The 25762-nt window shown below is 43.0% G+C and overlaps 1 protein-coding gene and 1 long non-coding RNA gene across 7 annotated transcripts in view; one reads left to right on the top strand and one right to left on the bottom strand.

The window, feature by feature from the left end:
- SLCO5A1 (solute carrier organic anion transporter family member 5A1) overlaps positions 1-1038 on the bottom strand; it is a 131876-nt gene extending 130838 nt beyond the window's left edge. For 3 of the 4 annotated variants that reach the window (XM_082363416.1, XM_082363419.1, XM_082363420.1), the window contains exon 1: positions 182-312. The gene's annotated coding sequence lies outside the window, so the exon portion shown is untranslated. Of the gene's footprint in view, positions 1-181; positions 313-850 lie in introns of those variants that run through there. The other variant, XM_082363417.1, reaches the window with a different exon arrangement.
- Positions 2-21136, top strand: LOC309614828. 3 transcript variants are annotated; one of them, XR_014236400.1, is made up of 4 exons: positions 2-252; positions 1034-1376; positions 13203-13370; positions 16803-21136. It is a non-coding gene; the product is annotated as an uncharacterized lncRNA (long non-coding RNA). The 3 variants fall into 3 exon arrangements; XR_014236401.1 differs by having other exon boundaries at positions 60-92; XR_014236402.1 differs by lacking the exon at positions 16803-21136 and adding an exon at positions 14876-16311 and having other exon boundaries at positions 60-92.
- Positions 21137-25762: the final 4626 nt, after the last annotated feature.

Here is a 25762-nt window from a genome sequence, read left to right as displayed (position 1 = left end):
GAAGCCACAACCAAACAAAGAGATGCCGGCGCGTTGTCACAGCGCGCTGGGAGCCCACGGATCCGGCTTGGCACTCGCAGGCGGGCAGGGAGGTGTGCTATTTACATCCCGCGCAGTCCGCGAGCGTGGGCTCCGGGTGCGCGCAGGCGAGCACACACACACACACACCACACACACACACCGGCGTGTCTGTGTCGGAACCCCCTCGCGCGATCCGGCACCCTGCTTGAATTCAACGCGAGCCGAAAACAGGTGTGTCCCCGGGGTAAACATGCGCCCCTAATCTCGGGGACTCCCACTCCATTCCTCCGGCCCGTGGGGGATGTGCACCAGGTGGGAGAAGAGAGCCGCACTTCGCTGCACTGGGTTTCACTCTGCCGCGCGCTTTTGTGATGCTGCTGAGAAAAGAAAGGAGGAAGGGTAAGGGAGAAAAGCGGAGAGCTTGGGCTCCAGGGGCGGCCGCTCCGGCGTCTCCCTCGGCTCTGCTGTGCCAGCCCCGCTCCCAGATTCCCGGCCCGCCAGCCACTCACAGCCGGGGCTTCCCCGCCGCCTCCTTGCCCAGGCGCCTTCCCGGGGAACCCCACCGGCTGCCGCGCACCGAGCCGGGGAATCCCGGCAAACTCGCTCCCCGCGCCGGGGGCGTCCGAGCCCCTACGGAGCGGGCACCCGCAGCGCAGCGCAGCCTCGGAAGGGCACACGGACCCCGGCCGGCGGCTCTCGGGGCCGGCGTGGCGCCCCGGGGAACACCTCCTGCGCGCGCGCGCACACAGACACACACCACCCGCAGGAGGACAGGACCTCCGGGGACAGCTCGCCGCGCTGCCGGGGCGCACGAGCCGCCGCTACTCACTCGTGAGTCAGCCGGTCCGTCTGTTTGGCTGAGAGTGGAACGGCGGGAGGTGGGGACCGTGGAGGTGCGAGAGTAGTTGGGAGTCCCCTCGGCAGGAAGCCTCGGTCCAGCCGCCGAGAATCAGTGAATGAAGTCTGTGACTCAGGCTGAACTCTTCCCCCCACCCCTCGCCTGTCTCCGTAGCCTCTCCGGACACACGCGCACAGACGCGCCCTGAGAGGAGCAGCAGAGGGCGCAGGCGCACGGGCAACCGCCCAGCCCAGCCCAGCCGGAAGGCAGCGAGCCGCCCGGCTGCCCATCACCTGAGAGGCGGGGGAACGCGAGGAGCCAGGGGGAGCGGGTCTCCAGAAAAGTCAGCTGCTCAGGTAGAGAGCCCACTCGGAATAAGGACATTGTTTCTGTTCGTTTATTCTGTGCCGTGGACACCCACCATGTCTCAGAAACCATAGTAAGTTCTGGGGACCAAAGATGAACAGGACAGATCCCTGCACTGAGGAAACCTCTGTCTTGTGGAAGACATACCCCTGTAAGTAGCCTAAAACAACGTGGTAAATTCTATCAGGGTGACACTGGAGAACCTAATATGCATTATTAACCGATTAGATCTTCATTTCCAGGCAGCAGGAAAGGCATGTGCAAAGGCACCAGGGCATGGTGCTGAGAGGAAGTAGGTAGGTGAGTCGCAGGGTGATTGCAGGGATGGGGCAGAGGGCTCACGGCAAGAGGGGCAGAGTAGGAAAGATCAGCAAGGGCTTCATAGGTCGTGTGCTGTGAGCTCTGAAGGGCCAGTGACATCCTGACTTGGTCACCAGAAAGCTGGTTCTGGCAGTGGTGGGTGAATCTAAGCCACTCGGAGGGCATGAGACAAGTTAGGAAACAATCTCAGTGGTGGGAGCATGGAGAGGAAGGACCTGCTTGAAAACACTGACAAGGTAGAAGTGGCCAGACTTGAAAGCTGATGTCATCTGGAGACTGAGAAAATGGGCCAATATAAGATGTCTCTCAAGCTTCACACTTGGGTGACTGGGTGGATGAGGTCCCAGAAAAACACAGGAGGATAAACATGATCTTAGGGGAAAGATGCTTCTCCTTTAGATGCATTGATTTTGAAATGCCTTTGGGACACCTGAGTGTACATGTCCCATAAGCCAGTGGACATATAACACACAGGCATCCCAGATTAGGGATGTGAATTAGGAGGCATTAGCCTGAGACAGCATGAGGTGAAGAAGGAAGATGGTGCAGGAGATGTGAGGAGAGGTAGGCTAAGGGCAGGGCCCTGGGGACACCATGATCTGAGAGCTGGAGAGGGGAAAATCTAAGAAGGGAGATTAGAAGCAAGGGTCAGAGAGATCTGTGAAGAGTCAGAAAAGAGGGACTGTCTTAGAAGCCAGGGGAGCAGAAAACTTTAAGAAGGGCGTGCTCAGATGCAGGGAAGGCTGAAGAGAAGCCAAATAGGATGATAACCGAAAAGAGCCCGTTAGCTGTAGCATGTGGGAGGACGCTGAAGAACTTTGACGGAGGAAGATGGTGATCTAGCTAGGGGAGCGGCTGTTCTACAATTACCGGTGACTGCACTGACCATTGCTGCCGTGCCAAAGTCACTTCGGTGGCCCCTGGCCTTCAGTGAGGGCGCTGCGTCAACTTTACAGCGTGATGAGGGAAGTGGAGAGAGATTAAGTAACTTGGTAAAGGCACATAGCTAGTCTCTGGATGATAAAAAGTCCATGCTCCGTAATACTTCATTCCCTAGGGAAGGCTAAAATAAGCTTTTAATCTGCTTTAAAAATCATTTTACTCCAAGATAGATTTTTTTTTTAATTTTTGGATAGAGAAATAAGCTTCCACTAACTGTTTCTTATAGTGTTTTACTTGACAATTTTAAAGGCCCAAAGATAGTAGATTATTTATTCTCTTAGGAGAGCCCATTTAATACTGGAAAGCATCATGGGATAGTGAAAAGAGTATAGAATCAACTTGAATTTTCATCCCAGCTCAATTATTATGGCCACGAACAATTTATTCAATGGTTAGTTATCTTGATTTCCTCATCTGTAAAATGAGGACCCAATTACCTACTTGAAAGTACCAAGAGGGTAGAATGAAATGACATAGGTGAGATATTCAGCCTGTGCCTTAATACATAGTACAGCCAATAAATATTTGTGCCCTTCTCAGAGAGCCCTGGACATGAGATGTACATACTTTGAAAATGTGCTCTGTCACATCAGTCCTTCTTTTGCTAAAAAAAAAAAGTCCATGCTCTTACCTCTGACTCTATACTCTCTCCCTTTTAATCATATAGCAGCTTGACTTTTCGATGCATCTTGTATCTGTTAATTATCTCACTTTAGCCCAACATCCACCATACGTACAGCTGATCCTCAGAGGACAAAATAAGTCAGCTGACACCAAAGAACAGTTGGTGTGTGCTCCAAGTCCACATCGAGATAGCACTGATCTGGCAACTGCCACACTGACTGATCAGACAGGGCAAAGACATTCATTCCTCATCCCCTGCCCCTGTCCCCTCTTCTTGAGATGCCATCAAGCCCACTGTCACTTTTCCATAAACAGGAAATATGTCTCTAGCTGCCACCCTGGCCCAGATCTTAGCTACTATGTGGCACTTCCTGTACCTGATTACTCCTCTGAGCTTATTCTGGATCCAAACAGAATCAATCTTCCTCCTATTACATCCTTCCAAGCTCTGTGGCCCATTCTCTCATTTCAGGCTCAGCCTCAGACATCAGTGTTCTACAGCAAATTCAATCTGTCGCACCAGGTGCCAGCAGAGGGCTTCCTTGCTGAAAGTCCAATAATCATGTCCCTGCCACACGCTGTTTATTCACGGTCAATTACCACAGTTACACCAGAACACAATTCTAAGAACCTATAGGTTTTTTTATTACCACTAATGGAAAGATCACGATTTATAGACAGGATACAAAAGGTCCAATTAGCTACTCATACAGGAAACAAGAAGTAAACATTTAGCAACAGACATTCTTGAGCTTTCCCTTTCATAGTTAAATGTGACTTTGGAAAAGTCCAGGTGTACCTCCATCAGCCCTAATCTTCAGATTCAGAGAAAAAAAAAAAATGGACTTACTTCATGGGATTCTGCTACCCCCATGGCTTATTTCACACGATATGAAAGAGTACAGTTGCCGAGACCAGAATACCTGCCTTGTTAGGTATATTGGGAGAGGAAGCACATGACTATAAACTCTCTTCAAATTTCCAGGCATGCTGATGCTTCCTCTAAGTCACTAATCAGTCTAATTTACACATAAATTGCTTCTTTCCCAATCTTCATACAATAAGATGGTAGCTTTTGGAATTACCTAGGCCATTCTATGGGCTTAAAATCTAACTGCTCTGGAGAATGGGGCAGGGAAAGCAGAAGGGACCCCTTCCTCCACTCCCATCCCTTTTTCCTTAAGAAGTTTCAATTCAGAGGTCTCCCAGACAAAAGAAGAAGAACTGGGTTTTGGTCTAGAATATTTTCTGGGCTTAAAATATAGTACATAGTTGCCAGTACTCTAATTGAATTAGGTATTTGTTCTTGAAGAGAGGATAAGTTGTATTTTAAAGGTAACATTTCATACATACATGTAAATTCAATTCAGTGTATTTCAATATATATAATTGAAGTACAGCTTTATTCACAGACCCTGAAGAAGTATACAGATTTCTAACCTCTGTGACATAATTAAATTGCATCTCTATTCTTTTAATTTAATTTTTTTATTTTTTGGCGATGCTATGGGGCTTGCAAGATCTTAGTTCCCCCACCAGGGCTCGAACCCGTGTCCCCTGCATTGGCAGGCAGATTCTTAACCACTGCACCACCAGGGAAGCCCCTGTATTAGTTTTAGATGTACAATATACTGATTTGATATAGTATGTATATACTGCAAAATGATCACCACAGTAAATCTATATTTGGTTACAATTTTATTTTCTTGTAGTGAGGATGTTTAAGATCTACTCTCTTAGCAACTTTCAAATATCCAACATGGTATTACTGATTATAAGGTTATAAGGTACCCGCTTAACAGAACTTGGCATTTATGCCCTTACTGAGAAGCAAATTTCAAGCTGGGTAAAGCAGAAGAGGGACAGATCTGGCCCTGGGGTACAGTGAATTGAGTATGGTGACCACCATGTCAGTTTTAGCACTGCAAGTCCCCAGCCCAAGGAACCACAGTCTGATGAACACTTGGACACTTGGTCACCCTCTAAAGGAGCCAAGAAATCGGGCAGTGCCTCTGGGAAGCAGTCAGGACAAGATGACAAGACTCTATCAACCAGGACCTCCTAGAAACTCCCTTAATAAAAATATGCCAGAGGGGCTTCCCTGGCGGTCCAGTGGTTAAGACTCCACGCTTCCACTGCAGGGGGCATGGTTCGACCCCTGGTCGGGGAAGTTCCGCATGCCGCGTCTTGCGGCCAAGAAAATAAAAACCAAAACAAAACAAAATGCCAGATACTCCAAGGCTAGTAATGAGGAGAAAATTCCCTGTGAAGAAGAGACATTTGTCCCCAAAGATTTGCATTCCCTTGAAAGATTTTCATAATTACCTCTGCTGCCACCTGGGCCCGGGGAAGGCACGAGAGAGGAGAGGCCATCTGCCATGGCCCTCAGCATCTCCGCCCATTCTTTGTGGGTATGTCGAAAATGCAAGGCCCTCACCACTCTTCACCCAGGCCATTTCTCAGGGTTGTGTTTGCAGCTGGCAACCTTAAGGGGTGAGGTAACCTTTCCCCCTGGCCAGAGAACAGGCTTGGTTCTGCTTACTTCAGGGAAGCCCCCCAGGCTCAACGCTCCTCCCCTGTAATGCGTGTGCAGGCACCCACAACGGACTCTGCATCACCCTAGGACTTGGGGGCACGGGGGCTGGAACACACATCAGCCTGGCACTCGGCCTGCTGCTTTTGCCTGAGGAACAACGTACGTTGTCTCTGATTCTGCAGCCTCGCCTCCCCAGGATCCATGAAACAGTAGCAGGCTAACTTGTTAGCTTAGAGGAAGGGTGAAATCCTAGACCTCACATAGTTCTTGAGGCAGCACCCGATTTTAACATTCTGACCCAAACCCTAGCTTCCCTCTCACTCTACAGGGCAGTAGATGGGCCAAGGCCTGAATTCTTTTTTTTTTTTTTTTAATTTTACTTATTTATTTATGGCTGTGTTGGGTCTTCGTTTCTGTGCGAGGGCCTTCTCTAGTTGCGGCAAGCGGGGGCCACTCTTCATCACGGTGCGCGGGCCTCTCACTATCGCGGCCTCTCTTGTTGCGGAGCACAGGCTCCAGACGCGCAGGCTCAGTAGTTGTGGCTCACGGGCCTAGTTGCTCCGCGGCATGTGGGATCTTCCCAGACCAGGGCTCGAACCTGTGTCCCCTGCATTGGCATGCAGACTCTCAACCACTGCGCCACCAGGGAAGCCCAAGGCCTGAATTCTTAAACAGATCTTTCCTTAAGCCTAAAGGCCAATAAAAGAAAACAAATACATGCGATAACATGAAACGAATTGTGTTAGATATGGTTGATGGGCACTCGCCATGCAGCCCCAACATTTCTGTGTTTTCTTGAATGTCAGAGTCTGGAAAACAAAACAAACCAAAAACAAACAAAAAAAACCCCTACATTTCCCAGACTCCTTGGCAGATCAGGTTCTGGATAAGAATTGATACACGCTTGTGAGTTTTGGAAGGTGGAAAAAAGCACAGGTCACACCCACTATGACTCTTATGCCAGCAAGCAGGTCATGGAGACGTGGTATATTTCTGCTTCAGCCTTCATTGGTCCGAACTCCAGCTTCTGGAGGTTGAGAGGCAGTTACAGCATTGGATCTCTGGATCCAGCCACACAGGGAGTCCTGAAATCAGTAGACTAGTGAAGACCTTTGATTCCCACCCTGCAGATTGTGGCAGATGGACCAGCTTCCCTGGCAGGACAGATCTGCAGTTCTAAGAGTCATTCCTGGTCACCCAACCTAAAGACAGCCCTTCCAGAGAATTTGTAAGCTCATAACTTCCTATAGAGAATCCCTTTCTGCCTAATAGCCCAGAGTGATTTCTCTGGGCAAAAAGCAATGCCTGAGATAGTCAGCTTGTAAATTAGGGCTACTTCTCCACAGTTTGGGGTCCCTCTGTAGCAGAAGTCCCTTTTGGGATCTACCTCAGGGATGGCCTTGAACTCTCTGGAGACATCTCAAAGTCTGAATCCAGAGAGTAAAGCCAAGAGAAAGCTGGAATTTCTCTCACCTTCCTGCCTTCTGGATTTCTGTTTCCTAGCCAAGAACATGCTTCTTCCCTAGATGAGTGGAAAGATTCACATTTTCAGAGGTGACCTGAAGGAGGTGATCTTATTCCAGGGCGTAGAAGAATAATTAACACGAGATAATAAAAAACAACACAATCACTGCAGTGACACACTGTTGAGGCTCCCTACAAAGCAGGTGGGAAGGCAGCAGGCTTCATTTCATTACATTTATCTCAAAGACCTGATGCTCAGACAGTTATAAATAATCCGTGATATAGTCCTGCTGCTGGAAAGGCAGACTGACGGGGGGACCGCAGAATCATTCTCACTTCCCCGCCCCTCTTTCCAAGGTCTGTGCCCTCTGTGGGATGGATAGAGCAGAGGGGGTCAGAACAAGGGCTCCATGACAAACTAACACTATTTCCTCTTTGTGGTGAGTGCATAGAGTCACTCATACATATTTCATCGCAAGAAGCTGCCCCAATTCTAAGATACACCATTATTTTACGTATCACCAGGAAGGGAAAAATGCTGCCTGTTAGACTATGACACATCTTAGTGTGTAATTTAATCTTAATGATTAACGAGAGACAAGAGAACTCTATTGCCAAACTACCTAAATTTTAACTCTGGCTCTGCTGTTTATGGCGGTATAGGCTCGGACAACTTATTAAACCTCTCTGCCTCCGTTTCCAAGTCGGAATTAATCCCAGTATCTATCTCAGGGTCGTTGTAAGCAGAAAATGAGAGAATTTTGCAAAATGCTTACAGCAGGGCCTGGACCAAGGTTGGGGCTAGTAAATGTTAGCCGTTGTTATAGTTATGCATTGCTGCCTTTTGTATTCATCTTATTCATATTTTCTCCTCCCTGATTGTTGGAGGGCAGGGGATCTGGAATCTTCTATTTCACGCAGACCACACACTTATCTCGGATTAGCTCCTATCTGGGAAATTATGTTTAGACCGATAAAACATCATACATCCTTTAGGATGCTTCTGTTTGTCTTGTTTTGTTTTCCATTTTTCAACCACACGAATTGCTTCCTCATCAGGATCCCACCACCATGCAAAGATTTACAAAAGTTAAACAATAATTATCCTCTCATTTATCATATTAGGACTGACTGCGTATCTTACAGACATTATTTCATCTTCCCTCTTGGCTATATATTACCAATCCCTTGTACAGAGGAGGGAGCTGAGGATCTGAGTTGATCATCAACTTGTCCTAAATCATTCAGCTTAGAAAGTGTGAAAAGAGATCCAAACCCAGATCAGCCACATTCCAAAATCTACACTCCTAGCCACCTTGCTGTATTGTCTCCCATTTGGGCTGGGATCCCAATGACTGAGATCCAGGTTTCTACAGGGCTGCCTACCATTTCCGTCACTAGTGGTGGTTTCTTTCCCAGCTGGTGACTCCTCCCCAGCCTTCCCTGCATTCCTTTCCTTTACTGGGGAACCTGAGCATCACAGAACAAGCTGCCCATGAAGCCCACCCCTCAGAAAACTGCTGCCCACCTGACACCACATTCCATCATAAGGCTGGGAATAACTGGTCAGCCTCGCCTCATTCCCTCAGAGCCAGTCCTGTAGAGAGAGATGAAATCAACCCTGGCGTCCTGAGATCCCAAATCACAAACACCACGTAGTAGAATTCTTTTCATAAAAAAACCCAGAAATGGACTTCCCTGGTGGCGCAGTGGTTAAGAATCGCCTGCCAATGCAGGGGACACGGGTTCGAGCCCTGGTCCGGGAGGATCCCACATGCCGCGGAGCAACTAAGCCCGTGCGCCACAACTGCTGAGCCTGCGCTCTAGAGCCCGCGAGCCACAACTACTGAAGCCCGCGCGCCTAGAGCCCGTGTTACACAACAAGAGAAGCCACTGCAACGAGAAGCCCGAGCACCGAAACAAAGAGTAGCCCCCGCTCGCCGCAACTAGAGAAAGCCCGCGCGCAGCCAGGAAGACCCAACACAGCTAAAAATAAATAGTAAATAAATAATTTTTTTTTAATTTATATCAAAAAAAAAAAAAACCCAGAAATGTAGGGTACTGTGTAGAATGATCAGGAGCTCAGAGCTGCCTGTTGTTTCAAACATTCTTTCCTTAATATAAAGACACTGGAAAAGAGCTCTTTACACAGTTCGCTCAAATCCCCTTCTCTCCTCTCTCTCCTCTTTGGTTGATGACTTTTTTGATAATTATCTGACTGCAGAAAAACTCCCGAAATCCAGGTTGAAGTGCTATATTATTTTTAACTATTATTGCTATTGGTTTGGGCACGTGTGTGCAGGTTCCTGTATCTCTGGCCTGACTTTTATGCTCCGTTCTCTTTGGATGTCAGTGATACCCTGACAATTGTTCTACTTCCTTTGTTGTAACTATTGAATACCAAGTGACCCAATACAAGTAGAATGTACCACTTGGACCGTCAGGGAAGTGATTTTAAAGGATTTAGTGTTCCATTTGGTTGCTGCATAACCTGTCATCAAGGAATGGGATTTAAATGACAAATGAATTGTTTTTTGTCATTCCCTCTGTGAAAATTGGAGCTATTAGAGTCTCAATTTAGTTTGCCCCAACTGAGGAATGACCAGGCAAATAGGCATGTAAACAATGGAAATATAACATCGAAACATCATGATCTTTTTTCCTTCCTTTAGCTGGTTTTGTTTGCAAAATTTCACACCAGAGGAAAAGCGTGATTTTTCAAACAGAAAAGAGCTGTTGTGACAGTTTGCACATTTCAGTTTCTCCTCTGGAGTTTAAAATGTCCCTTTCTCTTACTCCACACAAGCAGACCACTGGTTTTTCTGCCCTCTGGTACTTCTTCCATTAGAGTTTTTCAAGGAAAATAAGATTGTTTCTCCTCCACTCTCAGGAATGTCGACATGCTTTTAGAATCAAAACTGTTGTACAAGTCACAGTGTACCCTGTGGCTCTTAAACTGTTATTTAAATGCTGTCATGCATAGAGAACAGACTAGTGGTTGCCAAGGGGGAGGGTGTTGGGGGAGAGCTGGAGTGGGAGGCTGGGATTAGCAGATGTAAGCTTTTATATATAGAATGGATAAACAACAAGGTCCTAATGTATAGCACAGAGAACTATATTCAATATCCTATGATAAACCATAACGGAAAAGAATATTTTTAAAAAGAAGGAATGCATGTATATGTGTAACTGCATCACTTTGCTGTACAGCAGTAAATAACACAATATTGTGAATCAACTATACTTCAATTTAAAATAAATAATTAATTAATTTTTAAAAATAAATGCTGTCATGGGCTAAATTGTGCCATCTCCAAAATTCATATGTTGAAGCCATAACCCCCATACCTCATCCTGTGACTGTATTTGGTAACAGGATCTCTAAAGAGGTAATGAAGTTAAAATGAGGTCATTAGGGTGAGCTCTTATCCAGTATTACTGGTGCCCTTATAAGAACAGGAAATCTGGATACAGATAGGTACAGCAGGAAGACCATGTGAAGACACAGGGGGAACCTGGATGGCTCGTCTACCAGCCAAGAAGAGAGACCTCAGGAGAAACCCACCCTCCTGACACCTTGATCTCCGACTTCCAGCCTCCAGAATCGTGAGAAAATAAATTTCTGTTGTTTAAGCCAATCCGTGCTATTTTGTTTTGGCAACCCTAGCAAACCAATACAAATATTGATGAAAAGAAAATCAAATATTTAAAAAAAATAATAAGTAACTTATTTTAAAGTTTATTCTTAAAAGAATTTTTCAGGATTTTAAACATTTCTCACAGTAAGAAAAAAGTAGTAAAAACTTTCATGATTCACTTCTCAGAATAAATTGGAAGGAGATAAGAAAAAACCCTATGGTGCCTGTTAGAGAATATGCTCTCATGGAGTGCATTTTAATGCATGAGAAATGTTGCTGTGATTGATAGGAAAAACTACTGTGATTGGCATATGTTAAAAAATAAAGCAATTTATGTCAAAGTAATATAATCCATAAGTGAGCAATTTAGAAGAAGAAAAAAGTCAAATAGATACGTCCAATTGGAAAAAAATGAAATATACTATACCTGTGTCTAAAATAGAAATGCTAATCACAAATCTGAGAACATCCCTAAGATCTGAAAGTATATGAGAAAACATAGAGACCTGGGAAAAAGTGACAGCCCTTTAATAAACAAGTGGTAACATTACCCATGTGTCTGGCTTCTCCTCACTTCAGGCTTCTCAAACTGGGGCTGTGTGCCCCCAGAAGCACTGGGCCACCTGCCGGTAGTAAAGCCATGTGATAAACATGGAGCATCTTCCTAGAAAGTCATCTTTATTAAGTTTTGAAAATATGACAAACAGAGATGTCTTATGGGGTAGAAAGAAAAATTCAAAGTTTTTTTGAATAAAACAGGACCTTTTAAGAAACGTGGTACTTGCTTAAGGTTACTTAGGGCTACTAGCCTCCCAGACTCCCTGGGGTATGGGACCACTCACTTCAGCCAGGCTACTTTTGTTGAAACGATTAAGAAGTACCTTTATCTGGCACCAGTTTTATCCTCAAGAGATGTGTATTTTATTTAGAAGGCCCTGGGGAAAAAAATATCTCAACCACACAGTTTGAAATTCTCTTAAATTGTCCACACGACTCTTTTTGAAACAAAACATGCCTGAGGGATTATGCTATCAATCATTCACACTTTAGTATGGATTACATCATTGCTACTTTTTTTTCTCAATGTATGAAACTAACCATCTTTAGAAATTGAAGGTAGAAGGGGAGGTAATCAGGGCTCCCATGGGAAAAGTTGCCAATTCTGCTGGGTAATTTGAAGGGGCTGTTTACCAAGATGCGGCAAGGTGTCGGGACCATGAGGCCTACACAGTGCCCAGGAGACAGTAACAGTGGGATGCTACACTATCCCCATGCCAGGCCTGAAGGGGCAGAGGGAAGGAGTGGTTCTCAAAAGTTAGAACCGTGTGGAGAAAGCCACAAGATGGGAGCTGTTGCCTTCAGGAGAGGGGCAAGGTCAGCCTGCAGTGACCCTGCAGGGAGGAAACTGGGTGAAGAAGCACAATCTCGGGTCTGCACTCCTCTACCAGCCTCTGCTCTCCTGCTGGTTGGAAGCCACTGGAAACTGAGAGAGTGAGGGAACCCACAGAAGCCATCTGTACAAGTCAGCCTCTGGGCGCAGAACAGACAAGGAGAGTGGAGGGTGATGGGGAGGGAGCAACAGAAGATGCCGGCCCAGACGACGGAATGGAGAGGACTGACTGGGCCAGGAGGTGCTACCAGGGGAACAGAAGGACCGAAAGGGGGAAAACATCGAAAATGTTTCGACAAGAAGAGACCTTGGGGCTTCCCTGGTGGCGCAGTGGTTGAGAGTCTGCCTGCCAGTGCAGGGGACACGGGTTCGAGCCCTGGTCTGGGAAGATCCCACGTGCCGTGGAGCAACTGGGCCCGTGAGCCACAGCTACTGAGCCTGCGCGTCTGGAGCCTGTGCTCCGCAACAAGAGAGGCCGCGATAATGAGAGGCCCGTGCACCGTGATGAAGAGTGGCCCCCACTTGCCGCAACTAGGGAAAGCCCTCACGCAGAAACGAAGACCCAACACAGCCATAAATAAATAAATTAATTAATTAATTTTTTTTAAAAAAGAGGGATATTGAAGAGCATCTCTCATCAAATATTTAAAGAAGAGAACTTGGGTTCTGTTTTCAAAAATGTAAAGGGTTAATACAAAAAAGGATTTAGAAACTATGGATGGTACGTTTTTGTTTAAGGTCAGAAGAACATTATAGATGCTGAAGATGAATAAAATGGAAATATGCTGCAGTGAGACAATACAGTTAGCTCCTGGTGTGGCAAATGGTTATGTTTGACCAACATGCTTTTCCCAACCCTCTTCCACCCCCTCTCCCAGGAACATACCCAGCCCAGCGGCCAGAGGGGCAGGCATGTGCGGTGCAGAATCACATTCTCCTGCCACTGACTGCTCCAAGCATAGGCATGGGACGAGTAGGGCAACCAGAATCCTTCCATCTTTCCCTGGGCTTGTATAAATTGAAGCTGAGAGAGAAAAACCACCTTTCCTTTTGTATCACCAGGCTGGAATGTTAAACGTCTGGCACTGCCTGAAGCCTTGCTCCGTGGCACATGGAAAATTCCAACCTGCAGTGGTAGAGAATGAGGACATGCACAGTGAGGAGTGATGGAGGGAGAGAAAGATAGTCTTGATGGTAACAGCTGAGTCTCTCCTTTGAGTTATCCCTGAGGTGAGTGTACTCTGCCCTTCCCTTTTTTAAAAAAATTTTTTTTCTATTTCTTTATTTTATTTATTCGTTTATTTTGGCTGTGTTGGGTCTTCGTTGCTGTGCACAGGCTTTCTCTAGTTGCTGTGAGCGGGGGCTACTCTTCGTTGCGGTGCGCGGGCTTCTCATTGCGGTGGCTTCTCTTGTTGTGGAGCATGGGCTCTAGGCGTGCAGGCTCAGTAGTTGTGGCTTGCAGGCTCAGTAGTTGTGGCTTGTGGGCTGTAGAGCACAGGTGGCTATTTCCTTTCCCATGTTAGGGAAGTTTTCGACTATAATCTCTTTGTATATTTTCTTGGGTCCTTTCTCTCTCTCTTCTCCTTCTGGGACCCCTATAATGAGAATGTTGGTGTGTTTAATGTTGTCCCAGAGGTCTCTTAGGCTGTCTTCATTTCTTTTCATTCTTTTTTTTCTTTATTCTGTTCCGTGGCAGTGAATTCCGCCATTCTGTCTTCCAGGTCACTTATCTGTTCTTCTGCCTCAGTTATTCTGCTATTGATCCCTTCTAGTGTATTTTTCATTTCAGTAATTGTATTGTTCATCTCTGTTTGTTCTTTAATTCTTCTAGGTGTTTCTTCTTTAAATCCTCTAGGTCTTTGTTAAAGATATCTTGCATCTTCTCGATCTTTGCCTCCATTCTTTTTCCAACGTCCTGGATCATCTTCACTATCATTATTCTGAATTCTTTTTCTGGAGGGTTGCCTTCTCCACTTCATTTAGTTGTTTTTCTGGGGTTTTATCTTGTTCCTTCATCTGGTACATAGTTCTCTGCCGTTTCATTTTGTCTGTCTTTCTATGAATGTGGTTTTTGTTGCACAGGCTGCAGGATTGTCAGTAATACACATTCTTCATTGGAGTTACCCTCCAGCCTCCTCTAAGGAAGGCTTCCAGAACACCTGGCAGTGAACAAATCTCATCACCATTTGACATCTTGCCAGAATTCTTATAACCATCAACCTTTCAAAAGAAGCCCCTGGTTAACGGATCTTGCAGACAACAAGACTGCAATGACTCAGTACTTAGATGGAAGGCCTCTCGTAAAACAAGCATGCTCCAAAAAAAATCACATTACCATTTTCCCCTTTGGTTGAACTGGCCTCTATTTAAGATTCTAACGACCTAAAATCAAGTTTTAATTTAAACATTCCATTGCATATTCTTAGACAGTATTTAGAGCTCATGTAATTTTGCTCTGCCAATACAAAATGATAGGCAATATCCAAACCCTTACTCAGAGTTCAGACTTAGTTCTTCTTTCAGGCAATGGAATTCTCTTTACAGATGCACAGGTAAGTGAGTTTACTTTTTACCCTTGGTGTGCACACATTCATTCTCACAGGTACCCACCAGATTTATACTGGGGGAAAATTAGAAGGAATGAGAACTATTCAAATCACACTACCTTAAATGATTTAGGAACCGTTTTGCAAATGTGAATTTATTTGTAGATGACAGTGCATGTTCTCCACCAGGTGGTGTCACATCACAGCCAGGACCGAGATGGACGAGAACAAGGAGCCACAGCCAGTGACTGGCTACTTCACGGGCTCATCCCAGCCATTTAATTTGTCTCTCAATAACACAAGACTGTTTCATCTTTTTAAACTTTTCCAGTTTCACTTAGCACATCCTGGCAGCGTTACCCTGTACCTATAATGCCCCTACCCATTGTAGATTCTCAGTATATTCAGGGCACAAGGACCCTAAAGAAAAGACAGGCCTCAGTCAGGTGTGCTGTAAATCTAATGTACATAAGCCTCAGGGCCTCTCACTTGCACGACTCCTAACAATACCCTGGGAGGGTCCCTATACATGTGTTCACACATTCTTATGTTTTTATAAAGTTTGCAAAGGTAAGATGTTTTCACTGTAATCCATGAAGACCTTGGTCTCTCTCCAGGGCAACTTCCTCTCCTATCTGTTAGCACTGGAATTGCCATGGGCATTTGTGGGACCCACGTAACGTGAAATAAGGTTGGGGAGTCATTTTGTTTGTATAGCTTTCTGATTCACAGTTAGATTGACGCTGGCTGTCCCAGAGTAGGGATGGCATCCAGGAATACACATAAGCACACAATAACTGCTCACTAAAAAGCAGGACTTAAAGTTGTAGTGCTCAAGGTCACACTGTGACATTGTGCCTGCCAGCTTACAGAGAGTGGTAAGAAATAAGATTTGAAGTATACTGTATTAGTCATCAGGGCTCTCCAGAGAAACACAAGTGGGCGGGGTGGGTGGGGAGAGAGAGAGAGAGAGAGAGAGAGACGATAGGTAGGTAGGTAGATAGATAAATAGATAGATATAGGTAGATAGGTAAGATATTGATTTATTATAAGGAAGTATGGGGGCTGAGAAGTCTCAAGATCTATAGTCAGCAAACTAGAGACCCAGGAGAGCAGTTGGGATAAGTTCTCGTCTCGCCAGCAAGCTCAAAACCCAAGAAAAGCTGATTTTTCAGTTCAGTCCAAAGGCAGGAAAAGACCCATGTCCCAGCTCAAAGAGTCCCCTCTTATCCAGTCTTTTTGTTCTGTTCAGTTCTTCAATTGATTGGATGAGGCCAACCACATTAGAGAGAACTGTCTGCTTTACTCAGCCTACTAAATAATTCAAAAGTTATTCTTACTCAGAAACAGCCTCACAGACACACCCAGAATAATGTTTAGTCAAATGTCTGAGCACCCCGTGACACAGTCAGGTTGACACCTAAAATTAAACATCATATGTATCAAACCAGAAACTCCTGCCAAATCTTACAGCTCGCATGTGATGGATTCTTACTGGAGATTTTCCCAAATTTGACAACAATCCTAAAACTTGCATAATATTACCAATAATGAATTGTGAAGCTGAAACAAACTTCTCTAAACTATCCATAATAAAATAAATTGATCAGTCACGAAAGAAAAAACTAAGTTTTCTTTTTATTCTCTCTATAGAAAATATTATAAAATTACGGTCAAATGAAGAAACAATCAAAGAGTATGCAGTCAAGGAACTTAGAAGAGGGAGTTCCCTGGTGGTCTAGTGGTTAGGATTCAGTGCTTTCGCTGCCCTGGCCCAGATTTAACCCCTGGTCAGGACTTAGATCCCTGCAAGCTGCCTGGCATGGCCAAAATTAAAAACAAAAAAAACTTCAGAAGAAGAAAGTATCAAAGATATATGTCTGGCAGTTAATCAATAAAAACTATTATGTTACTAACACACATTGTAAATTAACTAGATTTCAATTTATAGTTGAAACAAACAAAAATATGTTATTTTTCTGGATTATTTTTATGTCTGTGGTATTTGTTAGCTCTTTAAAATTTATAATTTGTTGGGATTTCTTTTTCAGTCTAAGTAAATGTCTTCTTTGACATCTAATTTTGTGTTTTTAATTTTGTATTCTTTTTATTAAAGGTGGTCTCTGACGTTGCTTAAGACCCAGGAAACATGTCCCTTGGCTGGTCTACAACATTTCATAGAATAAAAATTTTCAAGCTGTTAAGGGCCTTAGAGATCTGTCTGGTCAAGTTACCTCAACTCCAGGTGCACTTTTTTTTTTTTTTTTTGGCCACACCATGTGGCTTGTGGGATCTAGTTCCCCAACCAGGGATTGAACCCAGGCCACGGCATTGAAAGTGCCAAGTCCTAACCACTAGACCACCAGGGAATTTCCCATGCCATCTTAAAATAAGGTGTGACACATAAATCTTAGATGACCTGAGCAGAGAAGAAGCTGGGTGTGGAGGGAGGAGAGAGACCTGAGGTAATTTCTTAGATTAACATCAAAAACTTCCCAAGCCAGTTTGGACCATAGAAGTACAGCAGTGATGGGAAACAGGGGTTGCTAGAACTAGGGAGGCTACCCCTAGCCAGTAGCCAAATGAAGCTGGTTGATACAGAAGTAACAGGAACTCAGGAAAGCCAAAGGGAAATCAGTATATAGGCCTGATGTTGGCTGAAGCTAAGTTAGCAAATTAAGTTCTGGGAGAAGCAAGATGGGAAAAAGAGGTCTGCAGGAACCAGGTAGACAGAAGAAGGACCGGTCATTACACATCTAAGATGTAGAGACCAAGGCCACCTTCTTGGTACTGGCATACAGAGGCTACCTGCCAACATGGTGAGGCAATCTTGGCCCTCAGAAGAGGAAGGCCCTGAGAAATGAGATTCAATGACAGGAAAAACTAAGTTGAGAAGAGAATAGAGCCATGGAATAGAGCCAGGAAAGATCAGAATGGGGTACCACACTCTATGGCCAGGTCAACCAGGAGGCAGCATGGAGGTCCGGGTGAGATGAAGGTGAGTCCTGCCTAAATCAGGGAGGTACACAGAGTGGGAGACACAGGCAAGCAGCTTCGATTGTCATAGATAGTTCCCGAATCTATGGCAACCGACTGCATTGTCCAAACCCCTGCAGAAAAGCAAGGAGATTAAGGCACCCGGGGGATTTTCAACCATTAGAAGGTGTTGATCAAGGAGACATGGATAAAGGAGATGCTATAGCAGCCAGAAGGAGAAAATGGAAATTAGTTGATTACCAAGTCCTAAAAGACCACAGCAGAGAGGAGGAAGATTTACCATATTTTTAAACGTGAGGAGACAAGGGAATCAATGAAAACACAGGACAATATCCTTTGAAGCTGGCAGTTAGGAGTGAGGGCGGGGAGACAAAAGAGATTAAACTCAACTTCATTCATCGTGCCCAGTCTGGTGAGAAGTGCTCATAGGAGATTTGATGAAGGAAAAGGCTGAAACTAGTGGCTAAAATGGACCCTGGGGGATTATCAGTTAACATTCACTAGCATGGAAAAGCAAGAGCTGGTTCTACAGCACAGTAAGTGATGGAATCATGAAGAGTCTCAAAATCATTTTTCTGTGGCAGGTGGACTGTCCAAGCAGCTGTGAGTATCAGTTTTTTTAATTGGGTGAGGAGAAAATGTCACAATCTCACAGTAATGATAGAGCAACAAAGGAAAACGATCTCTCTCGGCTGTTTTTAAAGGGCTAACAGTGCCCTTTGGCTCTGTCTGGTTCCAGGAATTATACACTCATGATAACTGCAAAGCAGCCCCACACAAAGGAGCCCTATTTTCCATTCTTCATCTACTCTTACTCCAATCTGCAGAGGCAAAAATAGAATGCTGTTATAATGCTGGTCATAACAGGGGAGAGAATGCCTCAGGCAAGAACATAAATGGAAGAAAATATATTACATTTGGATTATAAAAATCACACTCAGTGGTTTATACAGCATAGACAGAAAGAAAAATCATAGTTTAACACGCCGGCAAGTGGGACTAACTATTTTTAAAACAAAGCTTTTTAATGATACAAATGAATGAATGTTCATTAAGATAGAAATATATCACATGATTCACTCTTCGTTTTAATTAAGAGCACCGTAAGAAGTTTTCACTTATTTTTCAGAATAATGATTCTGGTTAGTGGACTACCATAGTAATCTCCCAATTAACACTTTACACAGTGAAAAGCAAAATGATGGAAAGATTTTACAAATTCTTAGGTCCATGTGTAAAATGGTTCATCGATATTTAGACATATGCATAAATGGTAAGAATTGCAAAGCCAACACATACTGTTCTGCTGTCTATTATCTTTACTGCCTGCAACTACAAAAATATGTCAAGAAGATTTTGAGTGAAGGTTTAAAGTTTTCATATATGGCCAACTAATATTTGGCAAGGGAACCAAGAACACTCAATGGGGAAAAGATAGTCTCTTCAATAAATGGTGATGGGAAAACTCGATATTCACATGCAAAAGAATGAAACTGGACCGCTATCTTACACCACTCACAAAAATTAACTCAAAATGGATTAAGGACTTAAATGTAAGACCTGAAGCTTTAAAACTCCTAGAAGAAAACATAAGAAAAAAAGTCCCTGGACATTGGTCTTGGAAATGATTTTTTGGCTCTGACACCAAACACATGAGCAACAAAATTTTGGGTCTACATCAAATTAAAAATGTTCTGCATAGCAAAAGAAACAGTCAACAAAATGAAAAGGCAACTTACAGAATGGGAGAAAGTATTTGTAAACCATATATCTGATAAGGGGTTAATATCCATAATACATAAGAAATTTATATAACTCAATAGCAAAAAATAAATAAATAAATTTGATTTTTAAATGGGCAAAAGACTTAAGTAAACGTGCCTCCAAAAGAAGACATACAAATTGCCAACAGGTATATAAAAAGTTACTCAACATCATTGATCATCAGGGTGATGCAAATCAAAACCACAATGAGATACCACCTCACACTTGTTAGAATGGCTATAATCAAGAAGACAAAAGACGTGGTGATTGCTGTTAGCTATAGTTATTGTGGTGAATATTTCACAATATATACACATATTGAATTATGTAGGACACCTGAAACCAATATAATGTTATATACAAATTATATCTCAATTTTTAAAATGAAGGGGAAAAAAAGACAAGAGATAACAAGTGCTGGTAAAATGTGGAGAAAAGGAAACCCTTGTGCACTGTTGGTGGGAATGTAAGTTGGTACATCCACTATGGAAAACAGTATGGAGGTTCCTTAAAAAACTTAAGAATAAAACTACCATATGGTCCAGCAATCCCACTTCTGGTGTATATCCAAAGGAAATTAAATCGCAGTCTCGAATAGATATCTGCACTCCCTTGTTCATTGCTGCATTATTTACAATACCCAAGATGTGGAAACAACCTAAGTGTCCGTTGACAAATGAATGGATAAAGAAAATGTCGCCTACACAATGGAATATTATTCAGCCATAAAAAAAGAAGGACAAGACGAAAAGACAACCCTCAGAATGGGAGAAAATATTTGCAAATGCATCAACGGACAAAGGATTAATCTCCAAAATATATAAACAGCTCATTCAGCTCAATATCAAAGAAACAAACACCCCAATCCAAAAATGGGCAGAAGACCTAAATAGACATTTCTCCAAAGAAGACATACAGACGGCCACGAAGCACATGAAAAGATGCTCAACATCACTAATTATTAGAGAAATGCAAATCAAAACTACAATGAGGTATCACCTCACACCTGTTAGAATGGGCATCATCAGAAAATCTACAAACAACAAATGCTGGAGAGGGTGTGGTGAAAAGGGAAACCTCTTGCACTGTTGGTGGGAATGTAAATTGATACAGCCACTATGGAGAACAATATGGAGGTTCCTTAAAAAACTAAAAATAGAATTACCATATGACCCAGCAATCCCACTACTGGGCATATACCCAGAGAAAACCGTAATTCAAAAAGACACATGCACCCGAATGTTCATTGCAGCACTATTTACAATAGCCAGGTCATGGAAGCAACCTAAATGCCCATCAACAGAGGAATGGATAAAGAAGATGTGGTACATATATACAATGGAATATTACTCAGCCATAAAAAGGAACGAAATTGAGTCATTTGTTGAGACGTGGATGGATCTAGAGACTGTCATACAGAGTGAAGTAAGTCAGAAAGAGAAAAACAAATATCATATATTAATGCATGTATGCGGAACCTAGAAAAATGGTACAGATGAGCCAGTTTGCAGGGCAGAAGTTGAGACACAGATGTAGAGAATGGACATATGGACACCAAGGGGGGAAAACTGCGGTGGGGGGGGGATGGTGGTGTGCTGAATTGGGCGATTGGGATTGACATGTATACACTGATGTGTATAAAACTGATGCCTAATAAGAACCTGCAGTATAAAAAAACAAACAAAACAACTAATACTAGAAAAAAAACCAAAAAAACAAAAAAAAAAAAAAAAAAGAAGGAAATCCTGCCATTTGTGACAATACGAATGGACTTTAAGAGCATTATGCTATGTGAAATAAGTCAGCTAGAGAAAGACAAATGCTGTATGCTATTGCTTATATGCGGAATCTAAAAAAAAACAAGAGTAGATTGGTTGGTTGGCAGGGACATGGATGTGAGGGAGGGTGGCCAAAGAATACAAACCTCCAGTTATAGAATGAACACGTTCTGGGGTCCTCATATGCAACATGATGGCCATAGTTAACAATATTTTATTGGGTACTTGCAAGTTGCTAAGAGAGTACATCTTAAAAGTTCTCATCACAGAAAAAAAATGGTAACTATGTGAGGTGAGTGATGTGTTAACTAATCTTACTGTGGTAATCATTTCTCACCCTACATATATATCATATCATCACACTGTACACCTTAAACTTACCTAATGTTATATGTCAGTTATATCTCAAAAAAGCTGGAAACAATTTTTAAATAATAAAGTTTCACAAAGACTTTGGACAAGTCTTTAGGGTTCTAAAAAATTTAACAAATTCCATTAACTATTGTCAGAGGAGTAGCTGGCCAGAGTCCAACAAGCTAATATATGCAGAAACATTTGCAAACATACAAGACCCCACTGTTTTGATTTGTTTGGGGTTTTTTTTTTGGTGTGTGTCAATATATATTTTATTCATTTTAAAAATTCTTTTCTGGTGTCATGGAACTATAATAACAAATAAAAAGTATATAGATTTAAGGCATACAACATGATGCTTTGACATAAGGCCCCACTGTTGCTAGTATCGTGGCTTTGAAAATTCCTCTGGGGACTTCCTTGGTGGTCCAGTGGTTAAGACTCCACGCTCCCAATGCAGGGGACCCAGGTTCGATCCCTGGTTGGGGAACTAGATCCCACATGACGCAACTGAAGATCCCGCACACCACAACAAAGATCCCACTAAGGATTGGGTCCATGTTGCATCGGGTCTTAGTTGCAGTCTTGTTGCAACTAAGACCCAACGCAACCAAATAAATAAATAAATAATTTTTTAAAATAAAATAAAATAAATAAAAATTCTTCTGGAATACTGGAATTAAAGATGAAATAGAGACCCCAGGAAAATAGGTGTATCCTGTATTGTCATGTTTCAATAACTAGCCTCTGCCCAAAAATATATTCTCCCATTTAACAAGGAAGAAAAATAGAACAAGAGAAATGTACTCAAACTAAGATGTAAATAGACTCATTATGTAACTATCTGTCTAAAAATAAGAAATAAAAATAAGCTCGTTGTATTTTCTACAGATTATTTAGATGCCCAAGATGTTTGTTACATTAAAAAGAGCTTTAAGCTTTCAAAAAAAGATTAAATTGTGTATTTATTTGGAATTATGAATCTGCTCACCTCGCAGTTGCCAAAGAAAAATATATAAAGAAAGATTGGGGACTTCCCTGGTGGCACAGTGGTTAAGAATCCGCCTGCCAATGCAGTGACACGGGTTCAAGCCCTGGTCCAGGAAGATCCCACATGCCGCGGAGCAGCTAAGCCCATGCGCCACAACTACTGAGCCTGCGCTCTAGAGCCCGTGAGTCACAACTACTGAAGCCCGCGTGCCTAGAGCCCGTGCTCCACAACAAGAGAAGCCACCACAACGAGAAGCCCACGCATCACAACGAAGAGTAACCCCGGCTCGCCACAAATAGAGAAAGCCCACGTGCAGCAACAAAGACCCAACGCAGCCAAAAATAAATAAATAAATTTATAGGGAAAAAAAAAAGAAAGAAAGATTGGGTGTGGGGAGAGCCCTAACCTTCTCCACTCCCAAAAGAAATATTCTATAAGACATATTTAGACATGGAGTAAAATCATCTACACACTGGAGACATGATGTTGAGTATAAAAGGCCATGACTAAGAGAGGAGAGGAAGAAGAGGAAGAGGAGAGAGAGAGGAGAGAGAGAGAAGAGAGGAGAGAAATGGCTGCGTGCAGGGTGGATGCACCATCACATTGAAATGAGGCCAGGAGGCAGCAGACAGAGTTTTCCGAGCGCTGGCATCGTGGGTGGTGGTTGAGGACAGACATAAAAGCTGCAGAATTAACTAGGCTCAAGATGACAAATGGAACTCTGGCATACAGTTGTTGGCCTGAGAACTGACTCAGCCTTCCAGGTGCTGGGGAGGATTTGATTCTTGCCTGCAAACAACTTCCAGTGACCTTGGGAGGTCCAGAAGTGAATCAGGACTTCAGGTGCTGGCGCAGGCTGATTCCTTTTTAAGAAATTACCAAATCGGTCAGAATTTGACCCATCCAAGCAGTTTATCCCCCAATTTTAAGTGACAAAAGATGTGACCAGTAATTAGAATTGATTATATCTAAACATGAATATGAACATATCTAGGAGGGAATTTGCAAAATAAAAAGTTATGTTGAAGCCATACAGGACTTTTTTCTTTGAAAAGGTTGCTACATTATTTTTGCCATTTCAAAAGCAATTACACAAAAGAAAAAGAAAAGCAATTACAGGACTTCCCTGGTGGTCCAGTGGGGATTCTGCACTCCCAAACCAGGGGGCCCCAGGTTCGATACCTGGTCGGGGAACTAGATCCCGCATGTCACAACTAAGAGTTCACATGCCACAACTAAGAAGTCCGCATGCCGCAATGAAGATCCTGCATGCCACAACAAAGATCCTGCATGCCGCAACTAAGTCCTGGCGCAGCCAAAATTAAAATATAAGTAAATAATAAATAAATATTTTTTTAAAAAAGCAATTACAAGGAAAAGTCAAAAAAACAAATGATGATCTGTGAGAAAATATTTACAACTTAAATCACAAAGAACTAATATATGAAAAGTTCTTAAGTTTTGAGAAAAAAGACAAAAACCTCTATAGAAAAATAAAGTTTAGAAAACAGTTTTCAGAAAAAAGAAAGTTCATTTGCTTGTTAACATGTGAGAAAAGATGCTTAACCTTCACTCAAAGAAGGGAAATGTCAATTTAAACTGCACTGAGGGGCTTCCCTGGTGGCGCAGTGGTTAAGAATCCTCCTGCCAATGCAGGGCACACGGGTTCAAGCCCTGGTCCGGGAAGATCCCACATGCCACGGAGCAACTAAGCCCGTGCGCCACAACTACTGAGCCTGCGCTCTAGAGCCCACGGCGCCGCAACTACCGAAGACTGCGTGCCTAGAGCCCATGCTCTGCAACAGGAGAAGAAGCCCATGCACCGCACTGAAGAGTAGCCCCTGCTCATCACAACTAGAGAAAGCCCGCATGCAGCAATGAACACCCAACGCAACCAAAAAAAAAAAAAAAACCTGCACTGAGTTATAATTTCTCACATATCAGATGGGCAAAAATCCAAAAGCTTGACAATACACGCTCCTGGTGACACTGTGAGGAAACCAGCAGGCTCATACATTGCTGATGAGAGGTAATTACAGATGCATTTCCCATGAGACCCAGCAGTCTCACTTCTAGAAACCTACCCTATAGATGGATTAATACGGAACAACAGATTCACAGGGTAAATGATTACAGAATTGTTTGTAATAGCAAAAGATTGGAAACTCCCAAATGTTCACAGTAAGGAACTGATTGAATAAACTACCCACACAATAAAGTATATACAGTCACAGTGGTTTCCAGTATACATTAAGGGAAAGAAATGCACTACTGTATATATCAAATGCTACCTTTATGTAAAAAAAGATCAAATAAGAAATATATATCTATATATACATATGCACATACATATGTATGTATATTTTTAAATTTAGCTTATTTTTCCAAAAACTCTGGGAAGATAAACCAGAAATGAATACTAATAAGAGTCAGCAAGTTAGCACAGGGAGGTAGAGAGTGAAGAACAGGGAGAAGGGAGAAAGATGGAAGCAAAACTTTCCTGAATCTACCTTTTTATATAGTTTTGATTTTTGACCCATGTAAATATTTTGAATGTTCAAAGAATATATTAGATTAAATCAAAAAGAGAAAGCAACTCTAAAGTTGAGAAGAAACAGAAACAAACATTTCTATATCAACTGACACAAAGCAAAAATTCATTTCAAGTGACTTTTAGAACACACATTTCTTAGTGGGTTATAGCCCAAAGACTAAAAGAATTACTAAAAAAGTCCTCAAAATTCACTTAGTGTTTTTATTGTTGTAATGATGCAATAAGACAGATATTGTAATTTTGAAGCCCGTTTATGAATCTACTAGGAAGCCTATGTGCCACAACTACTGAGCCCACACCCTCTGGGAGCCTGCATGCCATAACTAGAGAAGCGCGAGCTGCAACAAAAAAAATCCGGCATTCTGCAACTAAGACCCGATGCAGCCAAATAAAATAAATAAATAAATAATTTTAAAAATAAAATAAAATAAATGGAATGACACAATATATGGTCATTTGTAACTGACTACTCTGACTTAGCAAAATGTACCCAAATCGGTACTACTTTCCTGTGGCCACTGTAACAAACAACCACAAACTGGATAATTTAAAACAACAGGATTTTATTCTCTCCCCATTCTCAGGGCCAGAAGTCCAAAATCAAGGTATCAGTAAGGACGAGCTCCCTCCTAAGGTTC

This window comes from Balaenoptera borealis, assembly GCF_965194805.1.
Source record: "Balaenoptera borealis genome assembly, chromosome: 17".
In the NCBI taxonomy this organism is placed as follows: domain Eukaryota; kingdom Metazoa; phylum Chordata; class Mammalia; order Artiodactyla; family Balaenopteridae; genus Balaenoptera; species Balaenoptera borealis.
The sequence above is the reverse complement of the archived record's forward strand: the minus strand, read 5'-3'. Positions and strand labels throughout refer to the sequence as shown.